Source organism: Empidonax traillii, unplaced genomic scaffold, assembly GCF_003031625.1.
Source record: "Empidonax traillii isolate 1590-97213 ecotype Southwest subspecies unplaced genomic scaffold, ASM303162v1 scaffold1228:size453093, whole genome shotgun sequence".
Classification (NCBI taxonomy): domain Eukaryota; kingdom Metazoa; phylum Chordata; class Aves; order Passeriformes; family Tyrannidae; genus Empidonax; species Empidonax traillii.
Genome location: NW_020956421.1, coordinates 256,060 through 274,139, shown reverse-complemented (window position 1 = coordinate 274,139; position 18,080 = coordinate 256,060). Strand labels below are relative to the sequence as shown.

Here is an 18,080-nt window from a genome sequence, read left to right as displayed (position 1 = left end):
ACATGTGGACCTTTAAAACTGCACATAATGACAGCTTGAGAACCCATGATTATAGCGTTGAAATACTTCCTATAACTACTTCTTAACTCTCGATATTTTCACAGCAGTAAAAAAGTACCTTTGGTACCCTGAGCATGAACAGTCCCTCCATTCACTACGAATGGGAAACAAGCTGACTGATGTCAGTTACCTGACATTTTGGTTTTAAAAGGTTGAATTTTTTCAACTCAGTTTCTTTTGCAATCAGTGGCAAGTGATTAAAAGAAGTGCACTTCAGCTCACTGTGTTTTACAACTTGCTGCTGGCCATTTATTCTTTACTTATTTGTCCAATCTGCATTTATGACAAGCCCATTACAGAGATGCTTTTCTCGCCTTGGCACACGAGACAATGAAAACACAAATACAAAGAAATACAAATGAAAAGGCCATGTCTGCTGCAGCATTGGTGGCACATTAGGTAAACTCTAATGAGTGAGACCATATCAGCTCCTGGCACCCCTACTCATCCTACTAATTCATTTCCAGGTATCAGACCAAATAAACTATGCTCCAAGTTAATCTGAGAAAAAGTGATGGGAGAAAATAAAAGTAAATTATAACAAAGTATGAAATAGTACAATGGCAGACCACTGTCCTGCACTGAAGGACATTCTTCAGACTGAAGAATTCTGCTGGAAGTGAAGGAGTACAATGAAGACTGAGTGACAAGGGTAATCTTACAAGTAAATATCACATACCATTAAGGTTGCTCCCAATCAAGCTTTGAATAGTGTCTTAAGCAATGAGCACCTGCAAATGATGAGTGAATTTGAAAACACTTTGTGTTTTTCCAGTCATCATTCACACAGGTGGGTAGAGCTGAGTGAGGATCTCCACAACTAGGACAAATAATAGCATGAAGAGTGTGCAACAGCACCTGCATGCTCACAGCCTCGATGGGTTACAAAATACACACTGGAACTATCAGATAATGGGTGACCTTCAGCTATCAGCAAGACAAAGACACAGTGTGCCTTGGTAGAAACAGCAAGTCAAACAAGGAAGAATGTTTGCCAACCTATCTAGTACATAAGCAGAAAGTTCTCTCAAAACCCAGTTAAACAGGCGTATTAACTCGGGGATCTGCAGATAATAACTCTTTTTCAGTTAGTTTACAAAAAAAAATTTAAAATAATAAAAAAATACTTAGTCAAAAAAATCCCACAAAAAATCCCCTAGGAATAAAAAGTAACTGGGGAAGAGTGGTATAGGGCTTCAAGTTCAGTGCACACACCGAAGATACTTCTGCCAAAACATTTGTTTAGATTAATATCCTCACGTCACATTTGTCCATAACCCAGAGATGAATCTCAATTAGGCCTGGCCACCAGAGCACAGCGGCTCAATATATGTATCAGCAGGTTACTACATGAGTGCTACTGGTTAGTTTGTCTATTGTTGTTCATGTATTTATTGATAAAGGTTATTATTTTAATAAAATTAAGAGCGCATCTTGGATCTCTTCCATGGTGGCAAAGCCAAGTTAAGCTGCAGAGACAGAATTAAAAAGCCATTTCTTACTTCATGGACTTTTGGCTTGAAAAAACATTAAGAATGCGTATCTTTAGATACACAACCCAGCACAAGAAGCAGATTTTTGGTTACAAAGAGGTACTCTGCATAGTAAAGAGAGGCATATAGGAACAAGTAAGAAGCAGAAGTGAGGCATCAACGTGCACTTGTACCCTCTGGTACTCGGGAGCTATCTCCATGAAAAGATGCAGCAACAAACCAGCTTCATCTTATAACATGATAACATTACCTGAGCTAAGATGTGAGCCTTGACTTATAATAAGTCAAGATATCACCGTCTGCTTTCACAGCCTTCCACACAAAGGACTCAACAGCAAAACTGTTACAGATTTCAGTGGTGCAGAATCAGGACCTAAATTAACGGGGCCTTGTTTAATTACCCACTATAACAACAAAAATTATGTTGTTCAGAGAAAAGGTTTGAGGGGAGGACAACACTAACTACTCAATCTTATTTCTGAACACGAGACTTCAAGGACAGAGAGTCCACAATTTGCGCTATGTAATAGAAGTCAGGTGTGAGAGTAAAGATGGTGAGACTAAAATATACATCTACAAATCTTGATTTCTACACAATTATTTTGCAAAGATTTCATGACTAACAGTCCACATGACTACCCTGCGTAAAAGCTATCCTAAACATTCTCAGACAAGCAGTGACCTAAGATCAGATTCCATACTCTTCTATGTACCAAAATGCAAAGGAATTGTTTTGAACATACAAGGCATGTGTACTGTAAAGTGCAGGAAACCTCAGGTAACAGGTTAACCTCAGGTTACTCTCCTGTAAGTGCAGAAAACCTCAGGTAACAATAAGCATTGTGTAAAAACTCAGCAGTCATATGTAAGAAATTTCTGTTCAGTCAGAGCCAAAAAGCCAACACGTTTCTTTGTTTGAAGAGAGCAAATACTTGTTTTCTTGTGCCTTCTTGCAAAATAAAGAGATCTTTACAGAAATGTAGAAAAAGCACACCAGTAACCCAGCCTCTTGGCAAGAAACAGCATCAGTATGATTACTAAGTACCCTCCACAAGGTTGATGTGAGAGGTGGTGAGCCAGATGGCAGCCACAGGAAGAGCAACCTCTGCCATGCCAGCTGAGATAACAGATAAAAGCTGACAGCAGTGCTCCTCTTAGGTGGCTGAAACAGAATGTACAGAACCTGTTAGCAATCTATTTAGCCCAGATCAATATTTGAATAGCAATTCAAGGGTAGCAAATGGCTAAAAAGCCATTGCATACTCTTTAGTAATTTCCACTAAATGGTTCAGGAGCGGACAGAGCACGTCTTGAGTTTAGGGCTACGAGCCCACATTGCTATGGAAAAGCAACTCCTGGAAATTGAGTTGACTGGACAGACTAGCCAAAGCCTCTATTTCCTCTCATCACATTTTCTGGCACATCTCCTTGATGCTTTTTATGCCTCCTTAAAAATGTACTTAAATCCTTTTGTCTGCTTCAAAGGTTACGCATCTTTAGCCTGCGTTGCTAAAATTTAGTTTCCATCAATCTCATCATTGCAGAAAGTTCCTAATGGAAGGACTATTATAATAAGTGCAACTCACATAACAGGTTTAAATCCCCCATGTCCAACTTTTCTGAAAGATTTGGGGGGTATCAGACCTCTCAGAGAGTTCCAAATTAGCAAAGACACAAACCAAGTGATTTGGATTTTCACGTTAGTTTTCAAACATACCCATCTCTGGAAGTACAAGGACAGGGTTTCCTCAATGCCTATCTTCAGCACATAAATATATGTTGTTCCAATGAGAACTTACCAGAAAGGAAGTAAAGAAAGCAAAATCTTAAGACTAATTCAGAGAAGTTATTCATTATGGGCATAAAGTCATCCATACTCAGTGAAGTTTTAAAGCATATGATTAGCTTGGAACACATGTTTCAGTTCTTAATAATTTCAGTGAGATTTTGGATGAGAGAGGGAAGCACTTAAATACTCTGCAGAATTGGATCTTATGGAAGAACAAGCTCAAGGAAATAAAACTGCAAAGTCTCCTCTTCAGAATTTCACTCTCAATGCATTAAAATGCACACATTCCACAGAAGCAAAGGTTATCCATCAACAGCAAAACTCACATGAGAGATCAAGACCCTGTCAGCTCAAATACCCAGTGGAAGAATATACTCCATCTTTATATGTAAGCCATGTTCCCCAACAGGCAACAGGAACCAGCACAAGGCCACAGATGTGCAGTTCATTGGCATGAAGAAATAAATTTGGAAAAATAAATACAGAATGCTTTAACCACCCTACCATTTCAAATGCATACTTTTCATGAAGGAAATGAGTGCTTTTGATATATGTTAATATGGAGTTAAAATGCTGGTGTTATGGAATTATTCTCATGTATCTTTAGCACCATCACCCATCCAAGAGTATCACACCTGCAGTTTTCAAGGGACTGTGGCTAAAAGCCAGCTCTGACATAAAAAGTTATCATTTTCATCAAAAGTGCTTATGAGTCCTATCAGGGCAGAGTTTGGCCCACTAAAACACGTGTTTACAGAAGTTGTGAACTTTTCTGTTAATATTTTTTTCTTTTAAGTGTTATTAGTGATTGGAAGAAAGATAACCAAAACACATAACAGTGAAAGAAAAATTAGTTGAACGCTGGTAAAAAAATCCCAAAACCCATAGAGTCTTTTAACTCCATTCCATTTTACGGTACAGAATCTGTCAGTGAGGTGTTCTGTTGTTTGGGCTTTTTAGGGTGTTTTGTTTTTTGGGCTTTTTTGATGTGTTTGATTTTTTGTTTGGGTTTTTTCTCCCAAGAACTGCAACCAAGATTGATATCTCAAATAAAAGAAAAATTAAAATTATTCCCTGAACAGACTGCAGGAACACGGGAAGGATTGCAGGAAAATCAAAAGCACAGTAACAAACAAAATAAAACCTACATGTGTGTAAGTATCACATATTTTCTGCCACATATTTTCTGTCGAGCTTTGCAATTTTCAGGTGTCATAAAAGGAGTGGCAGCAAAAATAACTTCAGAAGACAAATATTATCATTTTGACCTATATCTCTCATGAATCAGCAAACAAAACTAACTTCCCAAGGAAAAGGATGGCCAACGTGCCTCAAATGCTACAGTGTCTGCATCTGGACCTCGTGCCAAGAGATCAAACAAAAAAACCCAACCAAACCCAACAACAAAAATCAGTAAAAACCAAAAAGGCACTAAGAGGTAACTTTCAAACATAAAATACAAACAAAGGAACTTTTAAACAAGTGGTCTATTAAGTTTTGACTTTTTTTTCTTTTTTTTTTTTTTTTTAAACTAAAGCATTACAAATCGTGCTAATGTTGATATAGATCTTTTCAAAGCAACTAGTGGTATATGTCACCCTAAGATGTGATCGTAATTACTATGCTTCTAAAGAGACAAAAGCACTGCTTGCCAAGCTTGCCTGCCAGTATTTCTTCAAAGCTACTTGTTAGTCATTTCGACAATAACAGCTTATCTCTACTTGGTCATGATGTGCTATCCACAAGGCTCTTTATTTATTTATTTCGGAGAGTTGTTAATGTAGGCAAACTCGACAGCCTCTGCAATATCTTCCCACAAAAGGGGAGGATCCCATCTATTCTAGGCAGCTTCTTGGCATTCTTTTTCCTAATGGTCCAGCTCTAAATTAGCTACGTGCTTCACCTGTGCCCCCCTCCACCCTCCCATCCAATAAAGCTGAACCAGAACAAAGGTTCTACTTGTGTTCCCCTTGACAAAACTCGAATAAATTATGTCTTGCTCCCGTTGTTCCAGCAAGCTGGTTAATTGCATTTGTTTCATATATCTCCAAACAGCCTGGTACATTAATTACATTCTGTAACACCAAGCTCCTCTGATTCACTCTGTCACTTCCACTGAGCACTTTAATTGTATTCCTTCTAGCTACATACAATTTTAAACACTTACTAATAATTACACTTCTACAGCCTGATGTTTGCAGTTGGTATACAAAGCTGTCTCCGATACTGGTGGTCTTAAAGTTAAGGATCTTCTGTTACAGCAAGAAGAATAGAGCAAACATAACACTACGACCACACTGATTGCCACAAATGTTCTGTTAAATCCTTTCACAGTTAAAACTTCCTACTGTTTAGCATGTACACACGTAACACGGAAATTTTCTTGCTGAACATTAAATATGCAGAGCACATGACACAACCAGTGTAAAACTGTACTTGAACGTCTCCTTCTTCTCACCTATTTTGCCTCCTTTCTTGCTAGGGGGTGGTGGAGAAACACCCAAAGCAGGCTGTGACTGCAAACAATAAACCCAGAGCCCTCGCCTGGGGACTGATACAGTAAATGCTGGGAGCAGCTTCCTGAGACAAAGTTTTCTCTGAGAGACACGCAAAACGAGCGGGGGTCCCAGACATTAAATTCACCTCAAGTCTAAAGGACTGTTTGGGAGGTGCAAATGCTCGATCCTAGGAGGACTGCCGAGTATCTGGTGCCAGCACAGGCTCCCAGAGAATCGGATGCTCGCTCCTAGTCTTGTGCTCGAACTGCTGCAGCGCATCCACGCTCTGCGCGGCAGCACAGCGCCCACCCCTACTCTGAAAGGCAATTTACCCTTGCGCTGAAGTTCTCGCCCTACTAAACCGTACTTCCCCAAGATGACAATTTACAGCTCCCCAGCTGTTACTTAAACTCGAAAACCGCAAGAAACGTTGCAGAGCACACCCAAGGGGGAGTGGAGCGGGGTGGGTAAGGAAACCCACTCCTTCCCCAGACGCTGTTGAGCTTCATGAAAACGCTCCCTCTGGAAAGCCCGGAATGATGGGGAAGGCGACGGGAAGAGCCTCCCGCCCCACCTGGCCGGCACGGCGGCGGCGGGAGGAGGTGGAGCGGGGTGGTCGGTGCCGCTTCTGCCACCGCCCCGCTCTCCCAGCCCGCCTCCCTCCCTCCCTCGTTCCCTCCCTGCCGCTCGCCAGCGCCGAAACAGGCGCTGAGGGACTCTGGAAATCCGCCAGTTCGCCTCACCTGGAGCCGAGGCAGGGCTAACCTATTTATTTCATCAGCTGGCTCTCCCGGTGGAAAAGTTTAACAATAGAAGGCGGCAAAGTAACACCGGCTACGACAGCTCCCTGCCTTTCCTTTCTCCTTCCCGCTTCCCACCCCCCCCCAATGAAAGACTGAACACGGTAGTTTTTCCTCTCTTCTCGCTACCTCAAGCTGACATTCTTCCAGTCATAAGCTGCTTTCCCATTAAGTTAGGAGACGGGAAGGAGTGCTTATTGAAAACATGTATTCTCCCTCTTCCGACCCCTCCCTCCCCAAATACCATTTTTATACCATGAACAAACTTAAGGCTCTGTAACGCTAATGCTTATAATGCCGTCCATGTGCTGTCCCAAATCAGATTCAGATGAAGAGGATTTCTCCACAGAAATGACATGTCTAAAATAAGAGAACTTACCATAGACTTGAAAAAATGCAAATCCGAAGAGCAGGAGTGGCGTCAGCAGACCCATTTTGACATAGTAAAAGCAATCCCGATCGCTTGCGAGACTAATTCCACAGAGATTAAAAAAAAAAAAAAAAAAAAAAAAAAAAAAAAAAAAAAAAAAAAAAAAAAAAAAAAAAAAAAAAAAAAAAAAAAAAAAAAAAAAAAAAAAAAAAAAAAAAAAAAAAAAAAAAAAAAAAAAAAAAAAAAAAAAAAAAAAAAAAAAAAAAAAAAAAAGTATCCAAAGCCAGTAAGAGGTAGGTCCAAAAGTTTTCAGTTTCCTAGCAGCTACTTAAAGTGGAAAGGGAAATCTTGACATCAAAAGCTGCAGATGCAAAGGTCTTGAATGTGACACTTTTAGATCCATACAGATTAGAGCAGCGAGCGAGCTCCGGAGGCTTCTGCTTTCACACACGCTCCTTCCTAAATTCCCACCAATCCAGCCCGAGCAGAGGAATTATTCAAGTGTGTCTAAGACTCTCTTTAGGATCCATGGCAATCCAAAAGCCAGCTCTTTCTTCGGAAGACAAGGAGAGACTCTGAGAAAGGACCTGATTCCTAGAAAGTGCTCCACAAACTTCCCGGCACTTTGCAGGAAAACCATTGGCTTGCTTCGGCTATCTTCCTTTCCTCTCGCCCTCCCCCTACCCCTTTCTCTCCCTTTCTCTCCCCAAATCAGTTCAAGCTGCAGAGTTTCTCACTTAACTTCCATAATAGGAACGCCCAGGCAATGTGCTACACGGGAGGGGAACGGCTTGCTTTCTCAGCATCCCCTCAAAATAAAAGAAAAAAAAAAAGAAAAAAAAGAAAAGAAAAAGAAAAAAAAGAGAAGCCGTGTCCCCTACACCTCCCTCCTCCCTGAAAGCGGAGCGGGAACTGTTGGAGGGCAGGACCCCGGCGCGGTGCCGCTGCTGCTGCCGAGCGGTGGCGGCGGGGGATGCCGGGCGTGCGGGGGACGCGGGCAGTGCGGGGCGCTCCCGCCGCCGCGCCTCTCCCGGGCGGCCCCGGCGTATCCGCCGCTCCTCTCTCCGCTCCCTCTCCTCTCTCCCCTCCTCTCCCGCCGCCTCCGCCTCCTGCCGCCGCGGACACACCGGCTGGCAGCGAGAGGGAGGAGAATAAGCGCGGCTCCCGAGGCTGCCTGGGGAAGGGAGGCTGCGGGGTGTGGACTAAACCACTGCGCTCCACACCCACGCGTCCCTCTCTCTCTCTTTCCTCCCGGGGTAGGGAGATGGGGACGGCGATGCCAGCAGGCAGCCGTAGGGCTGGGAGCCAGGCTCGCTGCCTCCCCTCCACAGTTGGGTGTAGGTAGGATTTACATGATTGCTCCTCACCGCTTCCCCTTTAACGGGCAGCTAATTTTTCGGTAAGTGATTTCATGGAACTGTTCTCTAATTATTCATTTTCCCCTCTCGCACGCCTAACGCAGGCGCTAGGGAGTGAGACCCTCGAAAGCATATTCCCCAGGGATTTCTCTGCTGGCCCGCTCTGTGGAAAAGGTGGCAAATAAAATAAAACAAAACAAAACACAAAAGATCGCACGTGTCCCACAGAGCCTTTGGGACCGGCGCGCTCCGCCGAAACCCAGGAGCCTCCTGCCTCCTGGGTCCCTTGGATGCAGGGAAGCTCCCTGCTAGAGGGAAAGTTGCGTGGTCCCTGAAGGCGGCGGTGAGGGAGACGGGAGAAGGGGCCGCCTCGCCCCCCAGTAACCAGGGAGAACAGCCCCTCTCCGCCACACGCTCAGAGCAAAGCCCGAACCACCAAAGCAGGAGGAGGGAGGGACGCGGGGGAAGGAGCAACGCCGGGAAAGCGGGATTTAACGGCGCCCGGTGCCGGAGAGGGGGATAGAGACACCCTGAGAGGGGGACAGAGACACCCGGTGGGGCGGGGGCAGAGGCACCCCATGATGGGGCACAGGCGTGCCCCGTGAGGGGGTCACAGACATCCCCTGAGGGGACACGCAGCCCCTACGAGGGGACACATCGGCACCGCGAGGGGACAGCCAGCCCCTCGGAGGGCACAGCCAGCCCCGCGGTGTCCCCGCCGTGCCCGGGCCGCGGCAGCTCCGCTCGGTGAAGCCCGAGCGCCCCCTCCTGTCTGCGCTGCCTTTTGTGCGGCGGCTCTGAGGCCTCCGAGCTTTCCTCTCGCCTTTTCTTTCTTTCTTTCTTTCCCCCTTTGTTTTGCATATACTAGAATTTTTTTTTTTTAATAAGTTGTCCGCGCGAAGGATCCGAACAGTATTTCTGCGAAAGGTTCACGGCGCGCACACACACACACACACACACACATAAAATGGTGTGCAAGTTAATTCTTCCTTGATTCTTGTGTGCAATCAGTGGCAACTATTTTACTGTCGCCAAACGTGATGCTGTCAGGTGGGTTTTTTTTTAAGCATCGGAGAGAGTTATTGGTATTCCATACAAAGCCAGATGAAAACTCCAAAGCCTCTTAATGCAAATCAGGGAACGATGTTCCCTTATACTCACAATCTGCCCTGCAGATAAATACCATAGAATAATAGAATGGCCTGGGTTGGAAAGGACCTTAAAGATCATCTAATTCCAACTCCCCTGCCATAAGCAGGAACACCTTCCAGGTGCTCTGACCAGGTTGCTCAGAGCCCCATCCAACCTGGTCTTGAACAGTTCCAGGGATGGAGCTTTCCTCAGCAACCTGTTCCAGTGGCTCACCGCTCTAACAGTTAAGAATTTTTTCCTAATATCTAATCTAAACCTACTTTCTTTCAGGTTAAAGCCATTCCCCTTGTCCTGTCACTACAAGCCCTTGTCAAAAGTCTCTCTCCATCTTTCTTGTAGGCTCCCTTCAGGTACTGGAAGGCCACATTTACCAGACAAAGCCTTCTCTTTCCTAGGCTAAACAGTCCCAATTTCCTCAGCCTTTCCTCATAGCAGAGGGGCTCCATCCATCTGATCACCTTGGTGGCCTCCTGTGGACTCGCTCCAACAGGTCCATGTCCTTGCTGTGCTGGGACCCCAGAGCTGGAGGCAGCACTGCAGGTGGGGTCTCACCAGAGCAGAGCAGAGCAGAGGGGGAGAATCCCCTCCCTCCCCTGCTGGTCCTGCATTGCTACACCTGGAGGCTACTTCATGGGGAAGGCTACAATTAAAGCTAATTAGAGTAAGGTGATCAAAAGGGTAATCTTTGTCAGTGTACTTGTGAACTGACAAAGCAAGAAGACCATAACTATCTGACAGTATGTGTAACAAACATGAAACATTAAAGAATATTTCACTTTGTAGTGGACATTTCAAATGCACGGAGTTAGTAAAAATGCTTGTTTATTGCAAAGTTTTGAACGGGAAACAGCTACACACTGTACAGTTCTTTATCTGCTTCTCAAATAAAGTTAAGATAAATTTAATAATAGCTGATGTAGACCATAACACTTTGTAGATACATGGAGTCTTCAAAACCCTTAGGTACAGAGGTACCAGTAGAAGAGGATAATGACTCATATAAACATTCTCAGGGAAATCAGTGGATTATCCCTTATAGCTGCTACTGTTTTATTCATTCACTTCTGCAGAACACCACTTTTCAACTATTAAACACTTTGAAAAACTTTGAAAAGTTTCAGCCAAATTTAATCAAGCATTTTCACTAACAGATTTTGCTCATACATATTTCCCTGATTTGTGGTTTTTTTTTTTTTTTTTGTGAAGAGTTAAAAGTTCCTCAAAATAAAATAAAATAAAATAAAATAAAATAAAATAAAATAAAATAAAATGTCATCCAAAATTGTCTGGAGCATTACAGAAGAGGTGGTGTCTCACAAGCACAGGACATGTCACAGACCAGAGTCACTGGCCTGTGAGCAGAGTTTGCTCAGGACAGTGTTTGCTTCCATTATAAGATGTGATCCAGATACTGGAATAAAAAAAACATATGCTGTCTCTCTGGTCTGTCAGTACCCTCCAGCGAACACAAGGCCAACAGGACAGATGTTCTCTGCTTGAACAGCGAAGTCTATACAGAGGAACCGAATGTGCCAACTATTTGTTTGGCTAGGAGCAATATGCCATCTGATTAAATACTTGTGTGAGCAGGAGGAGGAAAGGATATGTCAGTGGTGGTGCACATAAAGCTTCAGTTCAAAGAGTATTGTTGAGGTGCAACTTTAGAACAGGGAAGTGGGCACAGTAAGATTGCCCTGATTCATACTAAGGTCAATCATCAAATGAGGCAGGACTAATCTGGAAAAACAGGGGTGAGATCAGATGTGTGCCAGTGGTAGAGGTAAAGATTTTGTTGCTCTCCCAGTCTGATATTTCATGTCTTTGTTTCCCAGACTTACAAATCTGCATTAAAATACGTATTTAGTACATGAGAGATCAGATCCAGTGTTTAAAGAACGAAGCATCACCCTCTCTTCAGGTGAGCTCTACCATTCACAGGGTTTTTTCTTCTAAACCAACATTACCATTTCTGGTGTTACATATCTACATAATATACCTTATTTCCTGGCTGCCATAAAAACCCCTTGTTATCTTCTCAAAGAAGAAAGGTTATGTTGGGGTGGATTATATAGAATTTCTTATGGATACCAGAAGTACTCACCCAGGGAATTGCTGAAAGTGAATAGAGATCATTAATATCAAAAAAACATATATATGTGGTGTGATGACCATGTGATTTAAATGTAGGCAACTAAGTTAAGTTAGGAGGCTGGTCTTTCTAAGATCTGGAGTGGAGCAAAAGGTGGTTCCAGAGGATAATTCAGAGCATGTAATGCTAGGCAGCCTCAGAAACACAAAAAGAAAAAGGAAAAAAAAATGACAGTGAACATGGACCTTCCCAGAGAACAGACTTTTTGTCTTCCTCTGTGCTTTTCTGTTCCAGGCCACTGGGTTCTAATGTCATCTGACTATTGAATACATGATGAGAGAACAGAATTTATAGATTTTAATCCTTATGAATGCTGAAGCATGATTATTATTCCTGCTACAATCAATAGGGTCTTCCACAGGAAGATTGTACATGAGAGGTAAATCAGGAACTGAGTCCAGGAAAAGCAGACATGTTGCTAAACCAGTGTAAGCGCCGTGGTTAGATGTATCTCACAAAGCTCCCTGAAAAGTAGCTTTTCTGCTGTCCCTGGCTCCCTCAATTCTGACTAATCTACTTTCCTAGAACCACTCTTGTGGATTAAAAAAAAAAAAAAAAAAAAAAAAGGGTGATGGAAGCACACGCTTCTTTCTCCGTCTCACAGGTGTTTCTTACTTGCAGCACAGAGGGTCACCTTCTGCTTCAACATTAAAAATTCCTCAGTTGTGGCATCTGACTTCAGAGTGTTCCTCTGGAAACACCAATCAAGCAACGCTAAGAACCCTGTTTTGAAATACCCTTAGTTTGCTAGACTGTGTCAATTTTTAATTACTAGTACAGCTACAGTGCTTACCGCAATTATAAGAATGATCTATACTGTTGGTAAGATAAATATTTAGTAAATTAAATTATTGCAAGTTCTTTGCTATACATCAGATGCTCAGTTTAGGGTTTACATCCACAGCTCGTTAAATCAGCAAGAACTGGTACAAGAAAAATTATACGTTTTTTTGACAATCTTTAAAACAGCCTCACCTGAAGTAATTTCTACTCAATTATTTTGTTTTTAAAGGAGACTCAGAGCAGGTAATAAGGAGAAATATTTGCATTATAGACATAATATTACTATATAAAGATTTTGTACACCCTACTTTCCCTTTGTTCTATGAATGCGCATTTATCACCCATAAATTAAAAAAAAAAAAAAAAAGATACAGTGTCTTTTCCACTTTGCAGCTTGATCAAAAATTCAAGAAATGAGAAAGACAGTTTGTAGTTAAAAAAGAATTTGAAAATAGATTATACATAGAACTAGGGTCAATTTTTTTTCCTTTCTGGGGCAGAATGGGGAGGTGAAAGGAAGCATCTAGTTGTGGCATTCACCAAAAAATGGGTATGTTTACTGCTATGCAAAACATAGGTCTGCGTTTTCCTGTGGAATAAAAGATGGCAGCACACCATCCTTTCAGGCACCTGGAGCTGCCACTGCAGAGAGCAGCAGCATCTTTGCACTCCAGGGGTAAGAACAGCACATATTAGAAATCCACCTGTGACACGGCAGGAGCAGCTGAAACTCAAAACCCGTAGTGTGAAGAGTAGAGCACCGTGAAGAGTAGAGCACCCATGGCAGTCACAAACACTAAAGTTGTTTCAAAGCTGCTGGATTTTGTGCAGACTTGCAAAGAGCAGGTGGAAGCACACTCTTTTGAGAGGGACAAGAGGCAGTGGACACCAGCTGCAGTGTGGGAGGGTTCCAGTTAAATGTCAGGAAACAGCATTTTCAAACAGGGGCCTGAGGGGGTTGTGGAATTGTTGTCCCTGGAGATATTCAAAACTTAATTGGACAGTGCCCTAGACATTGAAAGTGGACCTCCCTGGAGTTGGACTAGAGAATCTCTAGAGGTTTCCTCTGACCCACATTTTTCTAAGGTTCCGTGATTCTATGACTGGCAGTACTGACAAAGTTCTGATCATGTAGATCTGTTCTGATCTTTGTTTGACATCAAACACCAACGTTTCTTAGTAGAGATTTATATGCTAAGGTGTTCAGTAGCACTCGCTTCTATTATAAATTACAGAAAACCGCACACAGGAGCTACAAATAAAACAATTGCTGGATATTCCTCAAATTTAAGCCATTCCTGTTGCAATACTAGGAGCCTTTGTTGAGAGACTCCTATGCAGACTGACCAGTGAACATTACGTGACCAGAAGAGCATTCCTTGCTCTCTTGTGAGTGGAAATGCTTTCCTTTCCAACTGCAGTATCTAAAATTAATAGCCTTTCTACCAAGTGCATCAAGTTATAGCTGTCTCCACACTGTGTAGCATGAGCTCATAATTTGCAACAGGACACTCTGCATCCCTTCCAGTCCTTGCACTAACTGTGCCTAGCTGGCCTTCTCCGTGTAAGGAATTTCCTCTTATACACCAGTATTTTCTCAGTGATATGTCTTACCCTCTCCCATTTATAAGGGTTGTGATTGTGCCTGTCCTCTACATCAGGAGCTTCTATTCCCTCTCTTATATCCAGAACTCCAGGTAAGTTATGCAATTCTTTGTATAATGAAGGAAAAGTCAATTACTCAATAAGATAAAGGCACCAATTATGGAATAAAGTGTTTATCTACGTAAATAAGGACATCAAAGACACATTCTATCAACTACAAATAAAATAAGATTCCAAGAGTAATTTAGTTTATACTTTTGATAATGTGGACCTCTATCTGGACATTCATTTTAATTAAAAACTAACAAAACCACACCCTGCCCAAACTCACACACAAAAAAATAAAAGCATTCCTGAAGTGACAAGCTAAACCTAATTTTCTAAAGACAGTTTAGGTTTCCAGATGGCATTAGGTACTCATTGTGTCATTTAATAAAAGAATCAGCATTTAAAATGAATAACCAGAATACGATAAAATCTTACCCTGCCTACATGAGAGATGCAAAAGTGGAATTCTCCTTAGAAAAATGTATTTCATCACAGTGCAATCAGACCAATTCATGTGAAATTATGTGTAGCCACTGCACCCTGACTTCCAAGGATCAGAAAATCAAGCTATACAGCAACACATCTATAACTGTACACAATGATACAGAAAAAAGTCTTAAGCTGAGCTCCACATTCCTACATAATTATATTATAAATAATGTGTTATGCTCTCTTATTAAATGACATATGTCACACTTTCCATAACAAGTGCATATTGACAGCCAACTACATTAGCCAACAATATTTACACTTTAATTACAGCTTTTAAAATGGAAATATGCGACTATGTATATGTGCATAAGTTAACGGTTGGACTTGATATCATAGAGGTCTTTTCCAACCTTAACAATTCTGTGATTTTATGATATTTTATGATATGTTAACAGGGCCAAAATTCATAAAAGTAGGTCCCTGTGTAAATGTCTATTATTTAGATACCCATTTGTAGGTGGGCAAATATTGTTTGCAACAGGTAGTGCTTAATTTAATAACGCAGGAAACAAGATTTATGATGTCATTAACAAGTCAATTTACTTGATAATTCTAACAGACACATCCAGTATTGTGTTACAATCTTAAATGGCTTTTGGATTTGGGTTAGGGCTCAGCTTATTCTGTTGTAATGACTGTTCTGCAGAAGAGGACAGACTTCCTGAGTTCTCTTTGTTATCTCTGGCCTCCAAAGCGTCACCAGCACAGATGGGTTACGCTCAGCCTGGTCTCTGCTGTACTGCAGCCCTCAACTGTAATCATACATTAGCCAAACCAAGGACCTGCAGTGGTACCAGAGAGCTTCTGATTGATAATGATGTCAGCTCCTGAGAACCTGGCCCATCAGTATGGTGGCAACCCTAACAGCATTAGAGGATCATGCACGGGTCTACCAGGGGGTTGTAATGTTCCCATCAGGCTACGATTCTTCTTTGCAATATGGTGCTGTCAACACTGTTCTCATCAGTTATACATATCAGTGGATTATTAACAATATTTGTCAGACTTCTATATTAGTTTTGTCCCAGAACAGCCTTGCCTCACTTTGGCAATAGAATTACATTTTGCATTGTCTCAAGAAATGCCTTTAAATTAGAATTGATGTTTCAGCCGTATGATTTTTCACTGCTGATGTAATTTAGTTCTCTATCTAAATTTTTATGTGAGTCTATGACTTATTTTTTAGAAGTGTGATCCTATTAAAGGCAGCTGAAGCATGGAGAGTTCCCACAGCAGAACTTGGGCTAACACCCCTCCCATGCATGGCAGACTAAAAGAGTGCTCAAGACTCACATAAATTTCGAAAGTAAATGGAAAAGAGACATAAAGAAGAAAAAACCTGAAGTCTCAGAACAAGACTTCTCCTTAAAAAGTATGTATTTAATCAAACCCAACTCTTACATACAAATGTAAACACCAAGTATCTTGTATAATCAGTAGAGAAACTATCATGTTTTGTATATTTTGCTGTTAAAGCTATTATAGGATTTAATTGCTTAAACTGTATATAAAATCACCAAACTTTTACCAGGAAAATATGTGGGAATGTTTTCCTCCACGCTGCCTATCCTATTATACTGGGAGCAGCTGTGCCAGTGCACAGTCCCTTTAAAACCAATAAAACTGTGCATGCAAAGGGGCCAGCCCAGAACACAGAAACAGAAGCCAATGATTCATTTTAACGTCTGTCTCTGAACTGAAACACAAAATAGCAATTACCTCAAAGCTGCTCACTGCCACAGCTAGGCAGACCCTTTCACATTTAAAACACGCTAACCAAACAACAGAAAATAGCTATTTTTCTTTTTTTTTTTCTTTTCATTGTACAGCTTGAAGGACTGTGTCTGCTGGTGGAATTTAGCACGTTTCAATCTCAGGCAACTGCTTCAAATCTTGCCCACGATGATGGTGACCGACTGTTATTACTTGATTACCAGCTTAAATTTTTTTTTTTGTCAGCCTTCTGTAGACAAGAGAAACACATTGTAAGCTTATCTTACCCAGACAATCAGCAATAGCACAGCCTTCTAGGACAACTTGGAGAAGAATGGGGTATTTTGCACTGCCATGGCCCAGGAGGAACTTATCTTGAGAGTGAAGAAAGAATTGGGTTTCATCATCTACCACAATGAGATCCTGTAACCAGGACTGTGTATCTATGGACCTTGGTAATATAAATAGTAATTAAATCCCACTGCCCTATTACCTGCCGAAAGGTTATCTAAAGGAAATGTGTCTTCCATGATTCTGGAAAAAAGTTACATAGAAAATTCACTTTTCATGACTTCCCAAGGGAAAACCAAAAAGAATACATCCTAGCCCTGTAATCTGTAAGTGGTGTATCTATTAAGATGTCAAATTTAAAGTATATGAGCCAATAAGTGAAGTAAAGCCACGAGATTATTTTTAAGTAAGAAAGAGTAAATATCCCTATGTCTAAAATTCAAAATACTGTAGTAATGGCTATAGGTGTGTGGGTGGCACAAAATAATGAAGATGAGTGCAGGATTTACTATTTTGTTGATATTTAAAAAGAAACAGGAGTCCAATCTGGAGAAAAAAAAAGAGATATTCTCATCAAAATCTGCACAGAATTTACTTGAGAAATTTCCAGAAGTGCTTACAGGGCTTGAATTCTCACATAAGGAAAAAAACCAAAACCTATAAGTCTTTTCCTGCATCCTTTGGAAGGAATAGCACAGGTGATTAAAAAAACTGAAATAATGCAGCAGCCCACCAGGAATTTTTTCCTTGGGCAATTGTGGAGAACTTTTCTACAAGTGGTCTGTATTTCAAAAAAAACCTGGCTTAAATTCTGATGTTCTTTTACTACTGACCACCACCGTCCTCCAGTGCTTTTGCAAGGATAGGATAATGCTCATTATTTAAGCAAAGCAGTACTGACACAGAAACCTGAGTACCAAATTTTTTTTCCTCCTTTTTTTTTTTTTTTGTCTCTAGAAATCCAGTTTTACTCTTCATCAGGAACTACACTGATAGAACAAAGAGGAATGGCTTCAAACTTAAAGAGAGTAGGTTTAGATTAGATAGTAGGAAGAAATTCTTTGCTGTGAGGGCGGTGAGGCACTGGAACAGGTAGCCCAGAGAAGCTGTGGATGCCCCATCCCTGGAAGTGTTCCAGGCCAGGTTGTATGGGGCTCTGACCAACCTGTTCTAGTGGGAGGTGCCCCTGCCTATGGCAAGGGGTTGGAATTAGATGATCTTTCCGGTCCCTTCCCACCCAAACCATTCTGTGATTCTATGATTCTGTTTAATTTTCCTGTCACGTAACACGGAGGTTGTTTGGTGATTCAACACATGCTCAGGTAGAAGGAGTTTGAATGTGTTTAGTTTTCAAATGGAAATAAACCTACATTGTTCAGGTGAAATACACAACATCATCTGAGTCAAGAAGGAGCTTGCATTTTAGCCATCAACAATTTACAGTGTCTACCCTTAAACCACTTAAAATGAAAATACCAA

At 41.7% G+C, this 18,080-nt stretch overlaps 1 long non-coding RNA gene across 1 annotated transcript; it reads left to right on the top strand.

Moving 5' to 3' along the window:
* The first annotated feature begins 8,216 nt into the window (after positions 1-8,216).
* Positions 8,217-12,242, top strand: LOC114069291. Its single transcript, XR_003573750.1, has 3 exons — positions 8,217-8,409; positions 11,353-11,438; positions 11,904-12,242. It is a non-coding gene; the product is annotated as an uncharacterized LOC114069291 (long non-coding RNA).
* The last annotated feature ends 5,838 nt before the right edge of the window (positions 12,243-18,080 follow it).